General features: G+C 45.4%; 1 protein-coding gene across 15 annotated transcripts in view; it reads left to right on the forward strand.

The window, feature by feature from the left end:
- Positions 1-21,306, forward strand: part of LOC139766006 (uncharacterized) — a 513,479-nt gene that overhangs the window by 433,674 nt on the left and 58,499 nt on the right. The window contains exon 1 of one of the 15 annotated variants that reach the window (XM_071694075.1): positions 14,605-14,753. The exons of the other annotated variants lie outside the window; for them this stretch is intronic. The gene's annotated coding sequence lies outside the window, so the exon portion shown is untranslated. Of the gene's footprint in view, positions 1-14,604; positions 14,754-21,306 lie in introns of those variants that run through there. 15 annotated transcript variants of the gene reach the window in all.

Raw genomic sequence — 21,306 nt, forward strand, 5'->3', positions numbered from 1 at the left:
CCAACACAATATTTATGCGACGTAGTGGACTGTTAGGTGGTGTGTGACGTGGCCGGAGGAGGAGGTGGTAAACAACTGGCAGCTCTTGGGAGCAGGCCAAACTGATATCTGTAAAAACGAGAGAGAGGAAAAACAGCATTTCAGGGAAGAGAAATATGGGTTGAGGTTGATAACTAAGAGGAGGTTGTTGGAGGGGGGTTGAGGTATTACAAAACTGCCTCTCATTTACCTCTCTCGAGTTGGAAGTTAATGGAGGAGGTGACAATGAGAGAAGATGTGCGAGGAGTCTGTCAAGCCAGGGACAGGTCGACCTTCTTTTACCGCTGGAGGCTGCATGTACGTGGGTGTGAGCTAGGCTGTTTCCGAGATGTGGCGTTAAACCAGAAAGATAAGAAGGGTGTGTTAATAGTAAAAATTACTGTATGTTGATTCATTCCAAATGGGGGCTGAGAAACAGAACTTTGCTACGGAAATAATTGTGACTAGGAATTTTAAAAAGGGTAATAGAAAATTGGGTTTTGGGGGAGCGTAAGAGGAGGATAGGCTACGTGGTACCGTCCTTGCCGATGTTGTGAACTAGGCTCGGACGAGAGGCAGTAAGTCCAGTCAGGCGAGGTGATGGAAGGAGCAAGTTCGAAACATTGTCATTTAAGGCACAGTAAATGATGTTGACGCTCGAAGTCACTACTCTCTCCCGGCAAAAGCTCCAGTGTTGTGCTTACATTATAGATTGTGTAAATAATGAATAGTAATCCGCGCGTTATCAAACCAGATTCGGCATTTGCGAAAACAAACGCTAAAGTTTATAAACTTTTACTTTCAGATGTATGTTTATAGTAGGCTTTACGATTGCCAGTTAATTTCCAGCAGTGTGTCTATGTTCACTGTCGATGTGTGTCCGTATGCGTGGCAGCAGGTGGGGAACGCTTAACACATGAAGACAGCAGAGCCAAACCTTGCGTATATAACAGCCAGGAGTCATTCGCTTACACCCTACAACCATTCTGCCGCCAACGATCTCTCAATACACTTCCTTGGGATTTATTGATTTATTGATTTCACTATTTATTTTCTTATGTATTTGCTTTATATATATTAATAATTTATTTTGTGCTGCAGGCAATAAAGATAACAGCATTTGTCACAAGGAAAACGAATCCTTTGACTGTGCTTAATATTTGGCATGTTTAAAAATGTGAAGAGCAAGCGATAGTGATGATTTCACCGAACCTGATTGGTAGATACTGAACGGTATACTGTAAGGGCGTAAAGGTAATTTAAGGACGTAAAAGAAATTTATTTGTGGTCTTCAGAACATCATCTTTATTTAGATGCAGTGATTCGTATACTCTGAGGTGTGTCCTGTATCACAATCGTAGTCCCTGTCTCTCTTTACTATCTGCCTCACGTATTGTGTCTGTAGCGCGCTCTGTGGTTTATATATATATATTTTTTTTTTTTTTTTTATACTTTGTCGCTGTCTCCCGCGTTTGCGAGGTAGCGCAAGGAAACAGACGAAAGAAATGGCCCAACCCCCCCCCCCCCATACACATGTACATACACACGTCCACACACGCAACTATACATACCTACACAGCTTTCCATGGTTTACCCCAGACGCTTCACATGCCTTGATTCACTCCACTGACAGCACGTCAACCCCTGTATACCACATCGCTCCAATTCACTCTATTCCTTGCCCTCCTTACACCCTCCTGCATGTTCAGGCCCCGATCACACAAAATCTTTTTCACTCCATCTTTCCACCTCCAATTTGGTCTCCCTCTTCTCCTCGTTCCCTCCACCTCCGACACATATATCCTCTTGGTCAATCTTTCCTCACTCATTCTCTCCATGTGACCAAACCATTTCAAAACACCCTCTTCTGCTCTCTCAACCACGCTCTTTTTATTTCCACACATCTCTCTTACCCTTACGTTACTTACTCGATCAAACCACCTCACACCACACATTGTCCTCAAACATCTCATTTCCAGCACATCCATCCTCCTGCGCACAACTCTATCCATAGCCCACGCCTCGCAACCATACAACATTGTTGGAACCACTATTCCTTCAAACATACCCATTTTTGCTTTCCGAGATACTGTTCTCGACTTCCACACATTTTTCAAGGCTCCCAAAATTTTCGCCCCCTCCCCCACCCTATGATCCACTTCCGCTTCCATGGTTCCATCCGCTGACAGATCCACTCCCAGATATCTAAAACACTTCACTTCCTCCAGTTTTTCTCCATTCAAACTCACCTCCCAATTGACTTGACCCTCAACCCTACTGTACCTAATAACCTTGCTCTTATTCACATTTACTCTTAACTTTCTTCTTCCACACACTTTACCAAACTCAGTCACCAGCTTCTGCAGTTCCTCACATGAATCAGCCACCAGCGCTGTATCATCAGCGAACAACAACTGACTCACTTCCCAAGCTCTCTCATCCCCAACAGACTTCATACTTGCCCCTCTTTCCAGGACTCTTGCATTTACCTCCCTAACAACCCCATCCATAAACAAATTAAACAACCATGGAGACATCACACACCCCTGCCGCAAACCTACATTCACTGAGAACCAATCACTTTCCTCTCTTCCTACACGTACACATGCCTTACATATGTGTGTGTGTGTGTGTGTGTGTGTGTGTGTGTGTGTGTGGCGCGCTCTGTATTTAATTGTAATGTGACTCCCCATTGTACCACTCACCAAAGCCAGAAGTAAGTAGTCTTGCTTCCTGCTTTTCCAGGTGTGTGTGTGTGTGTGTGTGTGTGGCTGGCTGGGGAATAAGGACTTTTTGGTCCCTGGTTCCCCACGGGCTCACTAGTCGCCATCTACCGTGTCTACGTCTTATACACATACAGCTTCTTCGTGCAGTTCTCCGCCAAACCCTCTTTGTGTACAAATCACCTTGAATTAAACTGACATCGAGACATTCCGTAACCATAGATCAAGTCTGTAGAAGAAATGTATTGTTAGGAATATATTGGAACATATGTTCATATTTGTATATTAAATGGTATTATTTCTTGTAGCCAAAGATGTTATGACCATAATTTTGGATATTGTTATCTTGACTTACCGTTAAGCAGCCGGAGATAATCCCATGAGCAGCGTGTTAAATGCGTGGATTATGTTGCGTGGAATATGTTAATGTGTTGGTGCTTGAGAAGCACATTGACCTCGTGATAATTCAGTCAAGTCTCTGGCCTTGAATTTCTCAGGGATGAAATGCGATGTGGCGACACGTCTTTTGGACAGAAATGCACTTACACACACACGCATCACACACACACACACACACACACACACACACACACACACACACACACACAAAACCAAGGTCGTAAACCGTCGTTCGTGCATGAAGGTCGTAAATTGCGTTTCAGCGGTTGTCCTGTCGTGTTTGGTCAAGCGTCGCGCTGTCGTGCTTCAAGGGTCGTGCCTTCCTGCTGGGGGGATCGCACGGTCGTCATCAGTGGTCGTCGTCATCGTCGTGCTCAATAGTCGTGCCTTCGTGCTCAAGGAGTCGTACCCTCGTACACTTAAGAACCCAAGACACAATGCTCAGGACACGTCGCTGCTCCAACAGAGAGAAGAGTTTATGGATGACTGGTATAATGTTAGTCTTCATGTCACTCTCCCTCACTCTTCAGGTGACGGAGAACCCTGGCTCACACAAGTCTCCAGGCACTGAAGCAGAAATAGAAAGACTTGGAAGGCGGTCTTATGCATGGCCGGCCGGCCGTCACTCCACCCAGCCAAAATATTCTACGCGTCTATAAGGAAATGATATATTTCAGGGCGACATTAATCACCCGAAACTCACATTGTTATAAGTTTTGGAAATTCTATAATTACTACGATTGTGGCGCCATGTTGAAGGACGTAGGTATGATGTAGGGAATATTTCGGCAGTGGGAGAATATTTCGGCAGTGGGAGAATATTTCGGTAGTGGGAGATTATTTCGGCAGTGGGGGAATATTTCGGTAGTTGGAGAATATTTCGGCAGTGGGAGAATATTTCGGCAGTGGGAGAATATTTCGGTAGTGGGAGAATATTTCGGTAGTGGGAGAATATTTCGGCAGTGGGAGAATATTTCGGTAGTGGGAGAACATTTCGGTAGTGGGAGAACATTTCGGTAGTGGGAGAACATTTCGGTTGTGGGAGAATATTTCGGTAGTGGGAGAACATTTCGGTAGTGGGAGAATATTTCGATAGTGGGAGAACATTTCGGTTGTGGGAGAGTAAGAAAAGTGTCTGTCTGGTCTGTTGGTCCAGAGGTCGCCTTGATTAAGGCATTATAATGAAACATGTGGCTCTTTGTGGAGGCCTTTGTACGTCTCTGGGCCTTTTGTTCCCAGTTTGATAAAGAGATGAGAGAAAAGATTATGTTCGGTGATCATTGAACTTCATAATTTCTGGAATTCCATTAATGAGTTGTGTTTGATTAACGAATTGTCGTATCAGCATAACGTTTGCTAATTCCTTTTCGACACGATTTCTTTTTCGTATTACTTTTTTTTTTTTTTAAACGGAAAGTTTATCTGTAAAACTTTTTTGCGTTGGTTCGTTACTTAAAAGTGTTTCTGAAGTGCGTTTCTTGGTTCACATTTTTAGATGAAGTTGTTCAGATCATTCTGTCATGCCATGAGTAAATTGTAAGTGATTGTGTGTGTGTGTGTGTGTGTGTGTGTGTGTGTGTGTGTGTGTGTGTGTCTACTCGAAAAGACAGAAGGCCTCTTGTTATTTTAGCATCGTCTGGTAGCACCAGCTGGACGGGAGATGAGTGCACCGTCTGGTACTGGCGTCATCTGTTGGACTCTGCTGCCATCCTCCGCAGTACAGTGATTAGCGATGCCACCCACCAGTCTACTGGGCCCAGGTTCGAGTCCCAGACGGGGCGGCTGGGTTACAGACGACCCGGCTGTTAACCCGCCACCCCTTAATGGGCTGGTCGGTAAATGGGTACCTGATGTAAGCTGGAGTGGGGATATGTGTGTGTGTGTGTGTGTGTGTGTGTGTGTGTGTGTGTGTGTATAGGCATTAGCTTAAGACGTGATTAATTCATAAGGTAAAGAGACGAATGTAAACATCATACCCTCGTCACGAACACCTAAGGAACCCCAACATGTCAGGGAAAAACACTAAAGCCGCTCGTCCATGATAATTCCCGGGTGGACCAGCTTTTTCTGAGGACCCGACGTGTGTGTGTGTGTGTGTGTGTGTGTGTGTGTGTGTGTGTACCGAGCCTATCATTATAGTAAGTTACGCCACTGTTGAACCGACACTCGCACGTTACGCCACTGTTGAACCGACACTCGCACGTTACGCCACTGTTGAACCGACACTCGCACGTTACGCCACTGTTGAACCGACACTCGCACGTTACGCCACTGTTGAACCGACACTCGCTGCTTTTTGACTCCAGGTGGCGTGATTGATGGCCTTTACCACAGACGGGAGAATGACACTGACCGTGACTCTTTACAGTGGCACGGGGACTGGAGTGGGAGTAACCAGTAGTGGCAGTGGATTACATACAGTGGAGGAGTCTCCACTGCGAAAGGCGTCGTGTCCTTGCTCGAGTGTATACAGTAGTGGGAGGGCAGGCGGCTGGGGCGGCCGCTGGCTCCTGTCTCGAGCTGCTGCTGTGAGGCACCAGAGGCTTGGGAGAGACGTAGGGTGGGCATGGGATTGCGTAGAGGTAGTGAGGACGTGTGAGGGAGGGAGATGTATTGGTGTGGTAAATGTGAGGGGATGCGTTACCGTTTTCGAGGGAGGGTGGAGCGTTATCGGAGGGTAGATGTACGGGTGCGTAAGGGAGCTCAGGTTAAGATGTATGAGTATGGGAAGGTGTGGGAGAGGGAGGGAGGTTTGTGGGTATGGCGGAGTGTTAGGTGCCAAGTGTCTCAATCAGGCGAGAGGTCTCTGATTTCAGTCGTGCTCTTCCCGATCTCAGGATGAAAGCTGACATTCCACCGATATCAAAAGATAAACAAATAAACGATAAGCAAAGCATCAGCCGGTAGGATTTCCTTATCATTTTATGTTCGGAAGAGAAATTTGAACCCCCCCCCCAGTGGCGCTTCTGTCGCATGACTGTGCATGGCACCTTAAAGTCTCGCTATTTATTCAGTAATGTATCGGGCGACACCTCACCCCACCTCCCAGCCGTTCTGGTCCACACCCTCCATTCAATCACAACCCCCAGCTGCGCCATCTTCCTCTACCATGGACCTTCTGGGAGGGCAAGATGGGAGGAGGCAAGGAAAGACAGTTCAGTGGGTGGATTTGTCATAGGAGATGTGTGAGTGGGTGTGGGGAGAGCTATAGGGGTAAGGAGAGGTGTGGTGTGTGGTTGTGGTTGTTGTAGAGGGGGTCACAGGACATGTGAGACGGGAGGGACATCAGAAGAGCAACTGAGGATGGAGAAAATGTATTATTTTGTTCCCGAACTCCTGGGAGACAAAATGGAGATGGAAGCAGAAGAATATTAGATTTAAAGGGAGATATAAAGTCGTGATAAACAGAGTTAATGAGTCAGGGGTTTTCGTCAGGTATACTGAAATGAATGTGGAGGAGGAACATGTGTGTAAGGTGAACGGAAAGCGATAACGGAGATGTGGAAGAAGCAGCAGAGGCAGGACAGGTCTGCTGCAGGAGGAGCCGGTGGGAATTTTTTGTAAGGTGTGTCGGGGAAGCGGTTGTTTGTGTGTCTTGAGAAGGGGAGGGTGGCGGTGGCCTCTCGTGAGGGATGGGGGGGTGGGGTGAGTTGGCTTTGGCTGTGTGTGTTTGTGTGTTAAAGAGAGAAGGAAGAGGAGGAGGAGAAGGGAATGTAGTAATATAATGGATAGACAGAGGAGAAAAGTGGACGTGGAGTAACAGATGTAAAAGGTAGGGAGACGAAATGGTAGGCGATGGTGTCAGGTTATGGGAGATCATAAGGTTTGTGGTTTGTCGTCAGCATGAGGAGGTAGTCTGATGAGGTGAATGATGGGTGTCAAGTTGAGGGGAGGTGCTCGTAGGGATGAGTAGTTGGTGTCGGGGTGAGGTGAGGGAGGGATTGTAGAAGTGAGTGGTAGATGTCAGGGTGAGGTGGAGGGAGGAACTTGTAGAAGTTGAAGAGGCATGATTGAACCTGGCAAGAGGTGAGGGTCATGAGCCGAGGAGGAGGGGCAACGAGGCTTACATGGTACCAGTAAGAGAGTCAGGTAATACCACCGAACACTGTCGATGGTGTCGAATCATCAGTGATGATTTGTGGCTCCCTGCCGTTGGTGGCATGGCGTGTGTGGCTCACTTGGCTGTGGTGATGGCCCTTTTATTGTAGTGATGCGGTAGTAGCTCCTCTTGTGGTGATTCGGCTGAGATGGTGGTGGTGGCGGTTCCTCTTGGATGACGGTTGTGGTAGAGGGTCGTCTGTGGTGGTGGTTGTGTGTGACTTGACTCATTCGTGCTGATGGCGACTCTTCTGTGGTGGACTGGCGATGGGATCTATGATGGCAGCCTCCGTGTAAGGCGTGCTGTTGTTGGTGGAAGGAGGTCGTGTGTGGTGATGACGACCTCTCCCTCCCTCTATGATGTCTTTCTCACAGACGATGATGAGACGATGATGCCATTGTCTGTGCAGTGTTAAGTCAGGCCTCTTCTCCCTCTTCTTCTTCTTCTTCTTCTTAATCGAGGTGTGTACATTCCAGGAGTACGGTGCTGGATTATAGCGATAATAGTTTTCTCCGCTGGAACTGATAAATTAGGAAGATAAATCCAGGTCGTACCAGTTCCCTAGCGTGTGAGGGTGTACGGGCCATGTACAGGTTCTCATACCTCACTCGACCCACACTTGATGCTAGCCGGCCGGGATGACCTGCTGCACGATCATTCCCTAGTACCTCCACGCGTCCTTTTGGGAGCATCTAATCTGCGATGAGCATCGGAAGTCTATCATCCCTGGCGGCCGCATTGTTCTTCTTCACCGTGCTTCACGCCCGGCGGTAGCCGTTTGAATGGCAGCGTCGACAGGTCTCCCCCCGTGAAATGTTAATCATTTGGCAAGTCTGGTCTGGTCCGTCGCTCCGATACTCGTAGATGTTTGTCATTGCAGAGGAGGATATAGGGTTCAGCGTGGTCACTGAACCTTGCGGGGAGGCGTGGCTGTTCATGCTTTGGGTACTTGTCCAGCTTGTTATATACCCCCATTCCTGTCCCTCCTCCTTCCTCCTCCTCCCCAACACACCTGCCAGTGGTTACCGCTTTACTGGCGAGGTAAGGTCCGCGGTCCACATTCCCGAGGAACGCCGCCTTAGCACACCTCACACGGGGTCTCTTACGGTCCACATTGCGTAGCAGCGCCTCCCTAGCATACCTCACAGTGAACCTCGTGCCTAGCAGCGCCTCCCTAGTATACCTCACAGTGAACCTCGCGCTTAGCAGCGCCTCCCTAGCATACCTCACACGGGATCTCTTATGGTCCACATTACCTAGCAGCGCCTCCCTAACACACCTCACACGGGGTCTCATACGGTCCACATTGCGTAGCAGCGCCTCCCTAGCATACCTCACAGTGAACCTCGTCCCTAGCACCGCCTCCTTAGCATAGCTCACACGGAACCTCCTACGGTCCACAGTCCCTAGCACACCTCACACGGAGCCTCGTGCTTAGTAGCGCCTCCTTAGCACACCTCACAACAGGGCCTCTTGTGTCTCATCTGATGCCTGCGTTAACTAAAGGAGTTGCTGCTTTCTCTCAGTCTTTCAGCCCACCACTGTTCCCCGTCACCCATTTTGATGATTATTATCTTACGACCGGGTGCTGAGAAGATGATTGCAGTTCCCATTTTTCGCATCGTCTTAAGTGATTTTGTGGACAGAATCGAAGGCTAATTGAAAAGAATTTGCGTAAAATTCTCTGGATGTCCTCCTCCTCTTCTCTGATTATTTAATTCCCACTGAACGGGGAGGGAGTTGTAAGTACACTCGAGGGGGGCCCCAATCTCCTGGACTTTCTCTATTGTCATACTACTTCTGCACGTTCTCAGCTTTCACAATTAAACCTCTTAATGTTATTCCATTCGTCCATTACCCTCAAACTATGAAAGTGACTGCATCTTTACTCATTTTTTTCACCATATTTCTTGTTATGGCTTGTGTGTCTGTGTGTGTTTTACTTGCATTTCCTGGCAAAGAAAAAACAACAACATCAGTTTGCAAGTTAAGGCTTTGGTAAATGATGCCAGACCTTTCCCAGAGAGAGAGAGAGAGAGAGAGAGAGAGAGAGAGAGAGAGAGAGAGAGAGAGAGAGAGAGAGAGAGAGAATGTTTTCCTACCATGATACAGAGAGGAATGTCCCATCATTGTCTTGAGCATTAGTGTTAAGTTGAACTGCGAGGGGGGTTTGAGGAATCCCTCTTCAGACCAGCGTTGAGGACTTCGTCAGGTATTCGATATCTGTAATGCACCAGGTAGTTCGTTCAGCAATGAATGAATTATTCTTCACTGAAAACGGCTTTCTGTGTCGGTTTGGGCGGATGTTGGTGATTCGTGTGTCATTTTCTGTTGAGTAAAACTAAAACGGAAAATGCCCTATATTTTCCCCCTTCCCTGTCGTTACCCATTGTCTTATTGATCATTTGTAATTATTTCATTCGTTCTAAAACTCTCTCTGTAGTCTTAACCCCATTTTGACGTGCTTGGGTAAGATGATAATGTCTGGATAGACATTCGTTCCTAACACGGTTGGTTCATCCTGAAATGCTCTTCTGTTGATCACTGGTGAGCGAGTAAGAAGTCCCCCCCCTCCCTCTCTCTCTCTCTCTCTCTCTCTCTCTCTCTCTCTCTCTCTCTCTCTCTCTCTCTCTCTCTCTCTCAACATGAGATGCTTCGTCTCGGACGGCCGTAATTAAGCTCGTTTTTCCTGTATTTGGCCAAGTGTCTCGTAAGGGGACGTATGTGGTGGACGCGTCGCACTTCATCCTGAAATCCGTTTTGGGTGGTGGGCATACGACCCTGTCGCGGGTCATGTTGGCGTCAAGTCGCGTCGGAATGTGTGTCGAGACACAACATAAGTTACTTCCCCCTTGTGTAAACACACTGTGCGCAGCCTGTCGTAGTTAAGCCGTAAGGACGTTATTATCCCTGGGGATGGTCTTCAGACGCGTCCTGGGATCATGATTCCCTCGGTCCCTGATCGTAGGATGCATCATCATCCTTTGTCCATCGATCCTACTTATCCTCTTCGCCGCCGCCACCGTCCTCCCCCCTGAGCGTCCTCCTAGCCGGGCTCAGAGAAGGATTCCCCCCCCCCCCCCCCTAAGGATTGGTGACCTCCCCACGCCACACATCGGTAACAGGGTCCGGGTGGAGGACATCGGCCAGGCGGGACGTTATCAGGACTGGGGATAAATGGAGGGGACCATGGACCCCCACGGACAGGTCCCTAAGGAATCCTGGTCATTAGCGAGCCGCTCCTAAGGCGGCGGGCGCGTCCTCCTCCTCCTCCTCCTCCACCTCCTCGGCGTTTATACCGTGTGACGACCTTCCACCTCCGCCAGGAATGCATCGTGCCCCACCACGCCTGAGGGAGACACACACACACACACACACACAGCCGCTTGAACACACCCCGGACGACCCCAAGTGAAATCCCACAATAAAAGTGGCGGTGAAGGTGGGTTTTATTACCCAGCTTGGGATACGCCAGGAGGGTGTCCGGGTATGTTGGTGAAAAGTAAGGCCAGATTAGGAGCTGTGTGTGTGTGGCGAGTCCATCCATGGTTGAAACTAATTATATCCCCTACTGCTGTGTGTGTGTGTGTGTGTGTGTGTGTGTGTGTGTGTGTGTGTAGCAGGAGGAGGGGACACGAAGGGCGGGCTTGATGATTCATGGCTGAGCCCATATATGATCACCCGGTGGGCGTACCTTCCTCCATCCATACTGACATTGAAATGCATTGTCTCTATTGGCAAATAAAGGTACAGTAGTATGGTTTAAGATGAATCTCTCCACGCTTCCTTATAATTGTTTTATAATTATGATTATTAGTATTAGTATTAGTAGTAGTATATTATTATCATTAGTAGTAGTAGTAGTTGTAGTAGTAGTTGTGTTACGTAATTATAAATAAGTGTGGGCGAGCGCTTTGGAGGGCAGTAATACAGTCTACCTCTGCCCTTTCATTGAGTGGTGTCGGCGCTACCTCCCCACCTGTAGCGCGTAGCGCAGGTGTTGGGTACATGTGCGACGGACGACCTATTGGGCCATATTACCCCTATGTCATCAACCCCATCACCATGGCGAGAAGAACCCGTGAGCACCACTACGCGACTCCCTGAACACGCCTGTAAAAGACCCTCGTTCATGACGACGGTACGACCCTTCTCAGTATCGCGGTATTAACCCTTAGGTATGCTGTCATGCACTTCGAACTGACTTCTAAGAGTAAGGTCAAAAAGGGTCGTGCCGTCATATACCAAGGGTCGTACCGTGGTGGTGTTGAAAAGGGCCGTGCCGTCATATACCAAGGGTCGTACCGTGGTGGTGTCGAAAAGGTCGGACCGTCATATACCAACGGTCGTACCGTGGTGGTGTTGAAAAGGGTCGTGCCGTTATATACCAAGGGTCGTACCGTGGTGGTGTTGAAAAACCTAATGTAGCTTATGTGTTATCCCAACAAAACTTACCCTATGTTAGTATGATAACCTAAGTGTTCAGTTATCCCAACCTAGTATAACACAAGTGTTCAATTGTCGCAAGCTAGTATACCCTAATTGTTCAGTTATCCCAACCAAGCGTATCGTACTTTTAAAGTAATGTGTTGTAGCCTAGCTTAAATTATGCCATCTGGACTGACCGGAATGTAAACTGATTTAGTGTAGCCTAACTGTTCAATTATATCATCTAGACTGATCGGAATGTAAGTTACCCCAGTGTAGGCCAACTGTTAGATTATCCAATCAAACATATAATAAAAGGTAACGTACTGTAGTGTATATAACCCGACCTAGATCGTGGCGACTTTATGGAGCGGCGAGCGATGGGAGGTGGCAGGCAGCACAGGCCGGAGGCCACATTAACGATGAGTAACTGCAGCTGCAAGACCTTCAGTCTTAACTTTCAAACCTCTCGACGCTCAGTGATATATGGGAACGGGGCTCTTGACCTTGAAATTGGACCTATTCGTCGCCAGCAGTGTGCGCTTGGAGACCACTATTTGGCTTGGGAAGTGAAGCGAGGTTGAGCAAAACGGGGAAGTGGATGTTGTAATCTTTAAGAAAACTGTAGCTTGGTAAAATAGTTTTATCATCTGGAGAGGAGAAACGATAGTCAGGGGCCTTAGGTGTGTGTGTGTGTGTGTGTGTGTGAAAAAGATCGAGAATGTATTACGGTTTGCGATGGGCTTGTCACGCAGAAGAGTAACCTGGGCTTAGCAAAGGGCGGTGGAACAATTGTCCTCGCTGGCATCATCACCATTATTCACCTCGACGGGCTACGCTTTCGGCACGCGTGAATTTTTTTTTTCTTTTATAAATGTACTTTTTCTGCCCGTGGGAGATTCATCGATATAAGACCTTCGCAGTCCGAGTTATCATGTACTAGGGAGAGTAACAACACATATTTCCACGTTTAAGTAAGAGGGTAAACAAGATAACAAGGTGGATTTTATAGAATGCGGTTGTCCACGGGAGAGTTGATGGTGCCATCAAGGAGCTGGAGCTGAGAGTTGGGGAATAAATGTTTAGGAGACGGATGGGCTCCTTCGGGTCAACGGTCGGGCGTGCGTGGCAGTAAACGTCTCCTTTCTTGTCTTTGTCTTCAGATTTTTTTCTTTTTTTTACGCCAACTGTCGCCATCTCTTTTCCTTAGAGCTGTGACTGTACAGTATGTCTCTTGCAAAGAGAGATTTGGTATTTATTGCCTTTTCTGTTTTGTCTTTTCCACATTTCTCTCGCTTATTTTTTGGGAGTTATATAATATATATATATATATATATATATATATATATATATATATATATATATATATATATATATATATAATCGCTGTTTCCCGAGTCAGCAAGGTAGTGCCAGGAAACAGACGAAGAATGGCCCATCCTCTCCTATACACATATATAAACGCCCATATACATACACACAGACATTTACATATATACACATGTACATATTCATACTTGCTTGCCTTCACCCATTCCTATGTGTGTGTGTTGTTTGCTGAAAGTGAGGAGTTACAGAAGGTGGCAAGTATGTTTCATGATGTGCTAAGCATAGGCGATTGACGGTAAATGCGAATAAAAGTAAAGAAATTGTGTTTGAAAAGAAACAATGAAAGTGTACTTTTTGCAAAGATCTATAGTGAGAAGAAAGTGTACTAAACTGTGTTATAGATATGGGGGAAGAAAGAATGTAAGAGGTAACACAATTTAGTATTTAGAAGTATTTTGGGTAACTTTGGTGACATAGGAGAGATAAGGGAGAGAGCGGTACAAGGTAAGAGAGCAATTGGGTCCTTATCTAGAATAATGAAGGTTAGAGGTGTAAGTATGGAAGTGAACAAAGGATTGAGGGATAACACAGTCCTCCCAACCCTGACCTATGCAGCCGAAACATGTACACTGAATAAATCGCAAAGATCAAGAATCTAGGCAGTGGAAATGAGCAGTTGGAGAGGAGCAAGTGGAATGACTAAACTGAATGAAGAAAAAAAAAATGCCAAGGGAATGAATTGTGGAGTGATAGAATGGGTTGACGTGATACTTTGACGTGTTTTGGGAATGCGGAAAGAATGCAAGACGGGGAGTTTCCATTGAGTGTGTATGAAAGTACCGTGAAAGGGGTTGGTGTAACATGAAGTAGACTGGAAGATTACTGGTGGGAAAGAAATGAAGGAAGAATGCGTGGAATTGTGTATGCGAGGGGGGCATGTTAAGACATGGGTAAGTGGAGACCCTTTTGCCGTGGCCACCCCCTTGATGGTAGTTCCCAGAGGGAACGAGCGTCAGAGATATAGATAGAATAGACAGACGATACTATCCTTTTCAGCGAACTGTAATGGCGGCCTCTAACAGAACTAGCTCTCCTACGATCCTCTAAATTGAACCTTCACTTTGGTGTGTGGTCATAAGGTTCGCTATTATCTTGCAGGTCTTGAAAGTGTGTGTGTGTGTGTGTGTGTGTGAATGGCTCCAATGAATATAGAGCAACATTTAAAATGACATACATATTCGCCTACATAGACCTGTTAATGACACAAGCAAAAGACGTCGTGTGTGACCATGTGCGATAGTGTAAGTTTATCAGGCCGAACCTGTAAGCTGATACTTGTATTGGGGTCAGCAAGCGGGGTCTTCCATGGCGCGTGTACAGCAGTAAACAAACGCTCGTTCACCTTCATTTGTCTGTTGTTTTCGGATTGAACAGAACATACTTCGCCAGAACAGTTTCTTATGTAATGTAATATCACCTGTTTTAATGATTACGACACATATTCACATATGTGGTCTTTTAGGAAACTCGAAAAAATGTGAATAATATTCGAGAGAATTGTTTTAGTTGCAGGGTTGCAAGACGTCCCCGGTATGCATAATGTTGGTCGGATCTCTCGGCTAGTGAGGCGCGTGGCCAGCTATGTACATCCGTATATGTAGGTGACCATCAGCACTGGACGCTGTGACATCAACCACTTGGTTAACTGCTCTTACGTTTGTTTCGCCAGCTACGACTTAGAAGATATCCAACGGACAGTAAGCTCTAGGGACTTTAGCGCGAATTTGTTGTGTCTGGGATGGTCGCTGAGATCGCCACCTGTGCGGTAATCGCTAAAAATGTACTGCCATACCTTTGTCTGTGGTCTAGTCGACTTACCAGCCTTTTATGGCCTTCTACTCAACGCCCCTTCCTTGTCTCGCTGTAGAGACTCGATACATCTCATTTTCGTGTCAATTTGATAATTAAAGTTCTTTGGTTACTCAGAAAATTGTACTAGATTATGGGGTTACATAGAAAATTGTGCTTTATTGTGGGGTTACATAGAAAATCTTAGTTGATTATGGATTACAAAAAGCATTTCAGTTTATTGTGGTTACATAGAGCTTAACAGGTCGTACTTAGAAATATACCAGTAGTACTGAGAAATGGGATGGATTCTGCAAGTGTGGCATTACTTGGGAGTTGGGGCGAGGGTGGTTACCAAACGGAATGATAATATTTAGGCTAATATTTTTAGCACTTGGTTCATCGAATCAGCTTAAAAGTATTTTTAGAAGGCCTGTCGCTGTGTATATGCTGCGAGAGGCGGGTACTGAGGAGCTGACATGATCTTCATTTTCTCTCGTATGTACGGGTATGGTAGGTTTTTCGGGCATTTGATAGCATTTATGACGCCACTATAGTCTTATCTTCCAGGTTTACGCCACCACGCAGGTAATAGCGGACTTCCATTATATATTATCGACGTCAGCAGTAGAGGAGATAGATGGGGGTAGGCAGTGCTTGTTACGCCTGGGATCAGTGGATGTTAACGTGCCTCTGATAATACTGTTGGACTTGGCTGCATATTGGTGGAGGAGAGGTGTCGGTGGCCGGCGGGACGGTCCCAGCTATAAATAGGCAGACCCTTGTTTACAGCCAGCGCGCTGTGTGTGCCCCCGAGCGGGTTTGTAAACATGCTGTGGCGGAATGCGGTTGTGGGAGGTTTTTGCTGGTTAATTTTTGGATCTCCATTGTCAAGGGAGATGATGATAATGTGGCGCCGTAAAGACGATACAAACAAAGCGGGAGACGAGAGTAGCTCCAACATTGAGCATAGAAAACGCGGCCGTCAAGAAGTGTAGTCGCCTGCCTGGCGCTAACGGTGAGGAACTCAATAAATTATACCAAATTATTTTATTTGGTTGAACAAATCGTGTGACTCGCGTGATGAATTATAAATCTTCAAAAGCTTAAGTTTTTCAGTAGTGTTTAAGAATTAAGTTTATGATTATTCGATGTATACAGTTTATCAGTATTTTTGTTAAAGTAATGCGTCGATTTGCATATTTACAGTTGTAGTAAACACCACAGCGTATTTAGATAGATGCCTGGTGAGTTATTTGTTACAGCACATCAAGACATTTTATATACATATTTATATACATATATACATATATACATATTTAAATATGTTGGAAATTGTAAAATGTTTGGTTATATATACAGCGCTGGTGGCTGATTCATGTGAGAAACTGCAGAAGCTGGTGACTGAGTTTGGTAAAGTGTGTGAAAGAAGAAAGTTAAGAGTAAATGTGAATAAGAGCAAGGTTATTAGGTACAGTAGGGTGAGGGTCAAGTCAATTGGGAGGTGAGTTTGAATGGAGAAAAACTGGAGGAAGTGAAGTGTTTTAGATATCTGGGAGTGGATCTGGCAGCGGATGGAACCATGGAAGCGGAAGTGGATCATAGGGTGGGGGAGGGGGCGAAAATTCTGGGAGCCTTGAAGAATGTGTGGAAGTCGAGAACATTATCTCGGAAAGCAAAAATGGGTATGTTTGAAGGAATAGTGGTTCCAACAATGTTGTATGGTTGAGAGGCGTGGGCTATGGATAGAGTTGTGCGCAGGAGGATGGATGTGCTGGAAATGAGATGTTTGAGGACAATGTGTGGTGTGAGGTGGTTTGATCGAGTAAGTAACGTAAGGGTAAGAGAGATGTGTGGAAATAAAAAGAGCGTGGTTGAGAGAGCAGAAGAGGGTGTTTTGAAATGGTTCGGGCACATGGAGAGAATGAGTGAGGAAAGATTGACCAAGAGAATATATGTGTCGGAGGTGGAGGGAACGAGGAGAAGAGGGAGACCAAATTGGAGGTGGAAAGATGGAGTGAAAAAGATTTTGTGTGATCGGGGCCTGAACATGCAGGAGGGTGAAAGGAGGGCAAGGAATAGAGTGAATTGGAGCGATGTGGTATACCGGGGTTGACGTGCTGTCAGTGGATTGAATCAAGGCACGTGAAGCGTCTGGGGTAAACCATGGAAAGTTGTGTAGGTATGTATATTTGCGTGTGTGGACGTATGTATATACATGTGTATGGGGGTAGGTTGGGCCATTTCTTTCGTCTGTTTCCTTGCGCTACCTCGCAAACGCGGGAGACAGCGACAAAGCAAAAAAAAAAAAAAAAGATATATATATATATATATATATATATATATATAACTTACAGCTTCGAGGCAACACTACACGCAGAAGCAGAGCGAGACAATCTTCAAGAGACATAATCCTAGTTTTGAGAGACAGTGTTTCCGTAGATGGTTTCTCGTTCGCAATTTAACCACTTGCATGCAGAGTGCGGTAACACACATACACACACACACACACACACACACACACACACACACACACACACACACACACGCCTAAGAAACAGTCTTTGCTTTTAAATCTCCTAGATGATGTAGGCAGTGAACAGTTCTTCGAAAGATGCAAGAATTGGGAAAGCAGAAGCCATAATATGAAATTTAGGATTAAGCTTATTAGAGAGGGTGTAACGAAGTTTATTTATCATATTGTATGAGAGTAGATGATAAATAAACTGCATGTTGCCTTAGTAAATGCGAACTGCATACATGAATTTAAAAAGTGGTATTATAGTAGAGATGGTTCAACAGATGGGGTCCCACGAGTGTCAAACTCCCTCCCCGTGCAGATCAAGTGAGTAAAACACACACTTGGGAGTCGATATTGTGCCACTTAATTCCTACCAGGTGCTGTGTGTGTCTCTTTGTTCAAAAAGTTCGTGTCTGTGGTTATCTTGTGTAATCATGTGGAATAATTTCTTCATTGTAATTTTGAGTTTATTGGTCGCCTTGTTTCCATAACCCGTATTTTTTACATCATAAGATCTCTGAGGGTCATCTCGAAGATGTATGACGGCAACAAGCATTTATATCATGTATAATCCAAGGCTTGGATTACTAATCATCTTCACAGCTAAACAGTGTAGTATGCAAAAGCTTCCCCAGTACTGATCACCACCACCAACTCTGTTATCCACGCGTGGCCCAGTATTTGTTGTGCCTTTAAAACAGTTACCGAATAATTCATTTATGCGGATCGGTCTTGCTTTGTGATGTTTTCTGAATGAGAATAAGTCGTGATAAGAGAGTTAACACAGTCATGGAGTGGATGGTCACTAGACAGCCTTATCCACCACAGTCCCGTGTCCAAAGAGGCGCCAGAGAGCGCGCGTACTGATGGCGCCACTAACGTACTCCATGAGATACGTTCTCAGCTAGTGTCGCTGTCGCACGGTGACTCCTACTTCCGTAATACTTGAGATTTTAGTTTTATTCGTTAGATGTGCAAGTTTTCCGTATGGAAATCACTGGAACGTCAAGTAGATATTCTAGTAAAGGCTCCACTTGCTGCTGGGAAGTGAGTTTTCATGGAGTGGGTATAAATGTAACTAATGAGAAATGTGTTTCATTGGGTGCGTCAGCAGAGTGGACACTAAGCGCTTCTCCCACCGTACAAATCATGGGACGCGTGATATGAATTTCACGTGATATAGATCACTTAGAGACATGTTTCTGTTTTTAGCATACATTGTTATGAGTCATTTGACCCAAAAGCCTTTGGTTTGATATTGGATTACTTTAGGCTACTGTAAGTAGTATTTTTTTGGGTGGGTGGGGAGAGTGGGGTTGTGAAACAAACTTGCTGTTTTTAACACCTAAAATGATGTTTCAGTTTTTCTTCATGTCGTTATATGTTAGTTTTCATTTTTCTTCGTAATTGAGGTTAGATTAATGTGTTTACATTTTTTGTTTGTCTTTTCCCCACTACTATAGACAGAGTGCTTTAAAAAAAAAAAAAAAAAACGGGCTTGGGCTACAGATTATTATTGCAGAGTTTCTTCTGTCGGCATGTTAGTGAAGCACCTGACGTTGCCTCACAAGAATTGTTAATGTAACCATAATGAGGGCAGAAGCTGAAGGTACAGACAGGCGGGAAGACAAATAGGCCAGAGAGCGAACGGCTCAGTTTCACATTGGGCATTATGTTCAGTGCAGTTAGTTCTAGCGTAGTGAATGTGACTAGGTATTTCTTTCTGGTGGCGTTACTATTCAGCAGTTGTGGAAGTGTTCGCATGTCAGAAAGCATTTGACACTAAAGCATGGGATATGATCTGGGGTGGCTCTAGCTTTGCATCCTTACTTGACTGAGGAGTGGAAAGCGGTGATTTATAAACTCCCAGGCTAACTTAAAGCCTTGACCCACTTGCTTTAAGCCGCAATGTTGGCTCACTTTCCCTCCTCTATAGGTATTGCTTTGGTTTTTGCTCCCGAGAGCTTGAATATGTTTGCAGATGATGCGAATATAACGAGGTAAGTGAAAAGGGAGGAGGATTGTATCGGTTTGCAAGGGGACTCGTGCAGACTAAAAAAAAAAGTAATGAGCATGGGACAAAGCAAAAGACGGCGTCTGTGATTACTATCGAGCCGGAAATAAGCTTCAGGATTCTGTGTGTGAAAAGGTATTCGTCCGGAACATATCGCTAGGGTCCGATATTAGGAGAATAGTTAGGGAGACAAGCTGCCTGCTGGCAAATATCAGAAAAGCTTTGAGTGTATGTTTAAGGAGATATATAGTGAGCTTTTCTTATCCGACATGCTAAAGTAAGAATATGCTTCTCATGTTTGGTCACCGCACCTAAAGAAGTACATAGAGCTTTTAGAGAACGTCCGAAGGAGGGTAACCAAGATGATACCAGAATTAAGAGAGCTCGGGTACAGGGAAAAGCTAGAGACTTTTAATTTGTCCTCCGTGGAAGAGATTAGAATTAGGGGTAGCCTGATCCTAACCTTTTAAGTTGTGAACAAATCAACGATATGGACAGTGAACCATAGGAGCGACCATAGGAGAAAGCATGAAATGAAGTAAGAAACTTGAAAAGGATGTAAAGAAATATGTTTATCGTATAAGTGTGGTGGATGAATGGATAAGAATGATTGACGACATGGTTACTGCAGACAGCGTACACAAGTTTCAGAGGTTATGACAAGTAAGAGAATTTTTATGAGTGTAAAATTCGCCTCCCCGTACAGTACAGAGTTAATTACAAATTGATGATAATGACACAAACACGCACTTTTATATAATTATGTGTGTGTACTCCTCTTTATATTTAATGACAATATTCTGCCTTGTTATAATCCAAACTGGCCCATTGTATGCGCCCTCCCCGGTTGGGCATGCGTCAGGCTGGATACTACTAACCACTTAAGGATGGTGAAAGACCCCACCTAAGCTAGTATGAGAATAAAGACGCATCCCAGAAGCTGGTAGTGTTAAATGCGTGCCCAGAATATTTTTATTGTGAGGACTCTTTCATACCTAATTCGCCCAAGTCTGGAATACTACTCATGTCGGTGGCTCATCCTCCGCCCCTCTTCAGCCTTCCCTTTCCGTACGCCGCGATGATGCCGCTCTGTCTCTGCTCTCTAGATATTATGTTTGCCACTGTCTTCCTGTCCCCTCCACCAGGGTTTGCACCCGTGGCACGAGTTTTGCCGCTGTTTCTTCACAATGTATGTATAGAGACCAGGCCACTCGAGGAGTGACTGCTATGATGCTTCCACCTTCCCTCGAACTGCTAAGTTGTGGAATTCTTATCCTTCTTCTGTCTTTATCTCTTCATATAACCTTTCTTCCTTTTAGAGTCAGGTCTGCAAAATCTTGCCAAACCCTGATTAATTTCTGCTTGCATGTTCTTTTACTTTTTTCTTTCACCCGAGATGGCCTTGATTGGGTCATGTTTTACCTGTGCCATTTCGTTCTTTGTATTAAAGTGTATTATAATGATTCTGGCAGACGTGGGGAAACCATGATAAAATCAAGTGTACAGTGGTGGGAAGGTGGAGTTGTATTACCAGAACTGACCACTTCATCCTCCTCTTTGCCTCCGAACCTTCTCCATGGTCCGCTCACCAGACAGATGAATGAATTTTACACCCACTACCCTGATCCCCGCCTGCACCCTGTTTCTGGTTGAGTGGGCGGGAATGCGGCCAAGGAGATCTTCCTAGCCCATCATATGCGCATTGATTTGTTTGTTGGGTATTGCGCTTTGTTTTGCCGTGAATTATGTTGTGACAACTGTATCTCACTGGATTAGGGTAGTCTATAACCAGTAGCTCCTGTTGTTGGTCGTTTAGCAGTGCTGAAATTTGAAATGAACATAATGATTAGGAATTCTGAACAAGATCAAAAGTGGGCAACCCGTGTAAAATATATTTTACGAAGCATTGAGCATTCCTCTCTAAGCT

Source organism: Panulirus ornatus, chromosome 56 (assembly GCF_036320965.1).
Source record: "Panulirus ornatus isolate Po-2019 chromosome 56, ASM3632096v1, whole genome shotgun sequence".
In the NCBI taxonomy this organism is placed as follows: domain Eukaryota; kingdom Metazoa; phylum Arthropoda; class Malacostraca; order Decapoda; family Palinuridae; genus Panulirus; species Panulirus ornatus.